This window comes from Lissotriton helveticus, chromosome 7 (assembly GCF_964261635.1).
Source record: "Lissotriton helveticus chromosome 7, aLisHel1.1, whole genome shotgun sequence".
NCBI lineage: Eukaryota > Metazoa > Chordata > Amphibia > Caudata > Salamandridae > Lissotriton > Lissotriton helveticus.
The window spans coordinates 840,351,666-840,358,079 of record NC_136068.1 but is presented as its reverse complement, the minus strand read 5'-3'; positions in this window follow the sequence as shown (position 1 = coordinate 840,358,079).

Here is a 6,414-nt window from a genome sequence, read left to right as displayed (position 1 = left end):
AGAGGGAGAAAAGAAAGAGACAGTAAAGAATGTGCTAGAGAGAAAAAAAGTTACGTGTGGCCCTAAAAGAGAAAAAAAAGCGGGAGCCAGAGGAGAAAGTGTGGCGGGGAAAAGCATGACGAAAGAGCGGCGGAAAAAAAGTACAACGAAAGAGTGGGGGAAAAAAAGTACGACGAAAGAGTGGTGGAAAAAAGCATGATGAAAGAGTGGGGAAAAAGCACTAAGAAAGAATGGCCGGAAAATGCACTATGCACTGAGGGGGGAGCACGAACAGACGAAAGAGTGGGGAAAAACAAGCATTAGCCGAAAAAAGATAAAGCATGAGCCAGAGAATGAGGTTAAAGAAATTAGCCAGACAGAGAGAAAAAAAACACAATAGTGAGAGGGAAAAATGAATAAGTATTAGCAAGAGACCTCAAAGAAAAAAGCATGAACCAGAGAAGAAAGTAAAATGTGAGCCAGAGAGAGACAGGAAATAAGTAACGCACCATATAGAAAAAGTGTGAGGGACAGAAATAAAAGTAAAGCCATCAAAAGAGAAGTGAAGTAGGAATACAGCCAGTAAGAGACAAAGAGGGAGCACATCAGGTAAAGAGTTGGCGTGGGGGCGCTGAAGTGGGTTAACAAGGGAGTGAGATAGAGACATAAAAGCAGGGGTTAGAGGGAGTTAAAGTGGGCATGAGAGTGCATTAAAAGGTGTAGGTGCACGTGTGCTATAAATCAGGCAGGGTCACATTAAGGACCACAGTAAAGAAAGTGGGGAAAAAAGGACAAAGCAGCGTGGATGAGAAAACGAACATTGAAGTTGAAGCACAAGTTACTACTTGTGTAACGATATATCTGTAAGAGACATTAGTTAGTATTAGATTCCTTACCTTAGAATATGCCCAGGCGTCAGACTGGATCCGGAAGCTTTTGCGTAGCAGTACCCTTGCGCGTCGGTAGGCGTCGTCTGCGGATCCGCGTCCGTCGTCGGTGCCGTGATGACGTCGTCGGAGTACTTAGACGCCGCCTCCGCGTGCTGACGTCAGTTCTTAGACACACCTTTTCCGCGCCAGAAACGCAGAGCCATGTTAAAAACCAACACTGGTGCCATTGAAACTAGGGCCCTGGAAGGGGGTAACCCTAACCCTAGATATCGGTTCGCAGAACGGGGAGGATGGGTTGGTGGGTAAGGAATCTAATACTAACTAATGTCTCTTACAGATATATCGTTACACAAGTAGTAACTTGTGCATCTGAAAGAGACACGTTAGTATTAGATTCCTTACCTTAGAATAGATACCCCAGCAATACCAACCCCGGTGGTGGGTCTGCGAACCAATAATCACACCAGAAAGTCCTGGAGGACAGAACGGCCAAAGAAGCCATCCCTCCGGACTTGGCTGTCCAGGCAGTAGTGTCTTGCAAACGTGTGCAGCGATGCTCACGTAGCTGCCTGGCAGATGTCTTGTAAGGGCTCTCCCCGGCCCAGGGCAGTTGTAGTTGCCGTGGCTCGGGTGGAATGAGCCCGCAATCTAACAGGGGGCTCCTTTTTAGCCAAGGAGTAGCATGCCTGGATACACAAGATGATCCACCGGGAGATTGTCCTCTTGTGCACCGCTTTCCCCTTCTTAGCGCCCACGTAACGAACAAAGAGTTGGTCATCCACCCGGAACTGGCGTGTGCGATCCAAGTAAAATGAGAGCGCACGTTTTGGGTCCAGACGGTGGAGCCGCTCTTCCTCTTTAGAGGGATGCGGTGGCGGGAAGAAGGTTGGCAAGGTGATAGACTGCCCGATGTGAAAGGCTGTGACAACCTTGGGCAGGAAAGATGGCTTAGTACGCAACACCACTTTGTCCGGATGGACAGAAAGGAAAGGTGGAGTACAAGAAAGGGCCTGGAGCTCACTCACTCTCCTGGCAGAGGTGATGGCAACCAGGAAAGCAGTCTTCGGAGTAAGAAGGCAGAGAGGACAGTTGTGAAGTGGCGCAAAGGGAGCGCACATCAGAAACGTAAGAACCAGGTTCAAGTCCCACTGAGGCATCACAAACGAACAGGAGGGAATGTGTGTGTGATGCCCTTTAGAAATCTATTTACAATAGGGGACTTGAACAAAGAAGGTTGATCAGGCAGCCTTAGAAAGGCTGAAAGGGCAGAAAGGTAGCCCTTGATAGTGCCCAGAGCCGAGCCCTGCTGGGCAGGAGAAAGAAGGAAGAGAAGAACCTCAGAAAGAGGGGCAGCAAGAGGATCCACAGCCTTTGCTGTGCACCATGCCACAAATCTGTTCCACCTGCAGGCGTATACCGACTTTGTGGAGGGACGCCTGGCTGCCAGAATGACGTTACAGACTTCAGGAGGCAAGTCAAATGGCCTCAACTGTCGCCGCTCAATCTCCAAGCATGGAGGTGGAGACTGGACAGGTTTGGGTGGAGGACCGTCCCCTGCTGCTGCGACAGAAGGTCCTCCTGAAGAGGCAGACGAACCGGGGGAGCGACTGACATACTGAGTAGCTCTGGATACCAGTACCTTCGAGCCCAGTCCGGAGCCACAAGAATGACTTGGGCCCGGTCGCGCTTGATCTTCTTCAGCACTCTGGGCAGAAGTGGTATAGGCGGAAAGGCGTACAGTAGACCGCAGCTCCACTCGCGACGAAAAGCGTCTCCGAGCGAGTGCCGCCTTGAAAATTCCAACGCGCAGAACTGAGGACATTGCGCGTTCTCTTCGGTGGCGAATAGATCTAACCAAGGCTCTCCCCATTGCTGAAAGAGGCCTTGCGCCACGTCCGAGTTCAGACGCCATTCGTGATCCATCATGCACCGACGGCTGAGCTCGTCCGCCCTGGAATTCAGAGAACCTGCCAGGTGTTGAGCCACCAAGGTCACGCCCTGGCGTTCCATCCATTGCCAGAGGCGCAGAGCCTCCTGGCAAAGGGTCCACGACCCCACCCCGCCCTGTTTGTTGCAGTACCACATGGCGGTGGTGTTGTCCGTGAACACCTGCACTACACTCCCCCGGACAGAGGGGAGGAATGCTTTCAGTGCTAGACGAATCGCCCGTAACTCCAACAGGTTGATGTGGAGCCGGGTCTCCGCCGGGGACCAGAGGCCTCTGATCTCCGCCTCTCCCATGTGGCCTCCCCAGCCCTGGAGGGACGCATCCGTCACAACTACGTGCTCCTGTTGGGGAAGGGAGAGGGATCTGCCGCTGACCCAATCGCGGTCCGTGAGCCACCACTGCAGCTGTCTCGTAGTGCCCTCCGAGATCAGGACGTGGTCGGATCGGTTGCCCTGATGCTGGGCCCACTGAAACTTCAGGTCCCACTGCAGAGCCCGCATCTGCCACCTGGCGTGATGCACCAGCAGGATGCAGGAGGCCATCAGCCCCAGAAGCTGCAGCGTCAACCTGACCGAGACCAGGGATAACGGCTGAAAGATGGGAATCAGAGCCTGAATATCCCGGACCCGCTGTTCGGGTGGATAAACCCGAAACCGCGCCGAGTCGAGAACCGCTCCGATGAAAAGGAGCTTCTGAGATGGGCACAGGTGTGACTTCGGCACATTGATGGAGAACCCCAGCCGGTGCAGGAGATCCGCCGTAGTCTGGAGGTGGCTGACGACTGTCTGGGGCGAGCCCGCCTTCAACAACCAGTAGTCGAGGTAGGGGAAGACTGAAACCCCTAACCTGCGCAGATGAGCTGCGAGCACCGCCATCACCTTTGTGAACACCCGTGGGGCGCTGGTAAGGCCGAAGGGGAGCACGGTATACTGAAAGTGCTCGTGGCCAACCGTGAACCGCAGGTAGCACCGGTGGGCCGGCAGGACGGGGATGTGGAAATAAGCGTCCTGCAAGTCCAACGCTACCATCCAGTCTCCTGGGTCCAGGGCAGCTAGGACCTGAGCCAGTGTCAGCATCTTGAACTTCTTCTTCCGGAGAAAGCCGTTGACGTTCCTTACGTCCAAGATAGGGCGTAGGCCCCCTTTGCCCTTCTTGGGTACCAGAAAGTAGTGGGAGTAGCAACCACACCCTACTTCTGGCCCAGGAACGCGCTCGATGGCCCCCTTGGCCAAGAGGGCCGTAACTTCCTCCTGCAGAAGTCGCAAATGATCCCCGATACACGGTGGTTCTGCGGTGGCATGGCTGGAGGAGTCGCCTCGAAGGGGAGGGAGTAGCCCCTTCGGACGATCTGCAGCACCCACCTGTCCGAAGTGACGGTGCGCCAGTGGAGTTGGAGATGGCAAACCCTGCGCCCCACTGGCGTCACATGGGCCTGAAAGCACAGACTAGGAGGGTTTTGAGGCGGATGCTGCGGGGGAAGGTGTGGACTGACCTCGCCGTTTTCCCCGACCGCCGGGACGGCCGTTCCCACGGCAGCTACCGCGTTGGGTATTACCCTGCGGAGCGTGGGTGGCAGTACATGTGTGTACACCCCTTCCGTGGCCACGAAAGGAATGAAAGGCAGCAGGTTGCTGGCGCAGGGAGGGCCGGAATGGAAGGCCGGGATGGAGGCCCAAGGACTTGGCCGTAGCCCTGGAGTCCTTAAAGCGCTCAAGCGCATGGTCTGCCTTGTCGCCAAAGAGGCGATGGCCATCAAACGGCATGTCCATCAAGGTGTTCTGGACATCGGCCGAAAAGTTGGCGGACCTCAACCAGGCGTGACATCTGACCGCCACCGTCGTTGCCATCGCTCTACCTAGTGAGTCGGTGGTATCCAGCCCACACCGTATAGAATATTTGGCTGCATCCCGGCCCTCCACAAGGGCTTGGCCGAGTTTGGCCCGTACCTCCAACGGACACTCTGGCAGCCCTTCCGCAACCGTATCCCAGAGAGTGGGTGTAGCGGCCCAAGAGGCATGCGGTGTTGGAAGACCGCATTCCCAGACTAAGGGACGAGAAGATCTTTTTGTCGTACTGCTCGTACCTCTTGGATTCCCTGTCCGGCGGTGCCGACGTGAATGCGGTCTGGGAATTGGAGGTCTGGATGACCAGGCTCTCGGGGGTAGGGTGGGTGGACAGGAAACATGGGTCACCCGGTGCTGGGCGGTGGCGTCTGGCCACGTTCCTATCTACGGGCGAACCCGTAGCGGGCTTGGACCAAGTGCCCAGAAGAACGTTGGTCAAGGCCTCATTAAAGGGCAGCAGAGGCTCGGCCGAGCTTGACTGCGGTTTAAGGACCTCAGTGAGGAGATTAGCCCTCACGGCTGCGACGGGGTGCTCAAGGCCCGAGGCCTTGGCAGCCCTCATCAACACCACACTGTAGGTTGCCCCCTCCTCCGAAGCCAGGGTAGGAGGGGAGACAAAACCAGTGTCTGGAGAGGTGTCCAGGCCACTGGCCTCCCCAAGGTCTCCTGCCCAGTCCTCATGAGACTGACACTCTCGGGTCAGAGGGTCCTCAGACCCCTCCCAATCCCCTTCATCACCCATCTCCTGAAACTCAGGGTTCTCAACTAATGGGGCCTGCTCATAGAAGTGAAACTCCCCAAACGACGTCTGGAGCGGCGCCCATCGGGGCCGTTCCGACGTCGGAACAGGAATGAAGGGGGCATCGGGGACTGCGCCGCCCGAGGACGGCGCCGGAGGCGACACCTGATGGTCCGACGCCGGGGAGGTCGAAAGGTCCACCGGCGACGTTCCAGATCCCGAAGAAGGTCTAGCGGCGTCCCGCGGCGCTGGGCCCGAGGCGCCGGCGGCGCCGGGGCCACTGTACCCTGCGGCGCCGGGCCCGAAGGCGCCGGGCCCCAAGGCACCGGCGGCGGCGGGATAGCGGGAACCTGCGGCGCCGGGCCCGAAGGCGTTGGCGGCGTCGGGGCCGAAGCACCTGACGGCGTCGGGGCCGAAACCCCCGACCCGCTAGAGGCCCCAGACGGGTCCGCTGGGCCCGAAGGCGCCGCGGAGCCCGTTGGGGAGAGTTTCCTCATGGCCATGAGGAAGCGCCCGATCTCCTCCGGCGTCGCGTTGAGCCCAGGGACCGGAGGGTGTGGAGCTGAACGCGGCGCCCGCGACTCCGACGGAGCGGCGTGGGCGGTGTCACCCGAACCCCCGGCCGCATCGCGCGAGCGTCGGGGGGAGTCCGCAGAGCGATGACGCCTCTTGGACTTCTTGTGCTTCTTACCTGACGACGACTTCGACCCGGAGGAGTGCGGCCTACTCTCGGAGCTGTGGTGGCTCCGAGCCCGCGACCTGTCCCTCGACCTCCCGTGGGACCGAGACCTCTCGCGGCGCGGGACCGACTGCCGGAGTTCGAGTCGCCTGCGGGACCGCTCCCGCCTGGCTTTCGAAGAGAGGGCCCAGCAGTCGGAGCAGGCCTTGTCGTCGTGATCGACGCCTAGACAAGTTAAACACAGGTGGTGAGGATCCGTGACCGACATCGTGCGGTCGCAATCCTCGCAGTGCTTAAAGCCGGGCATCCCTACGGCACCAATCGGAGTCGAAAGG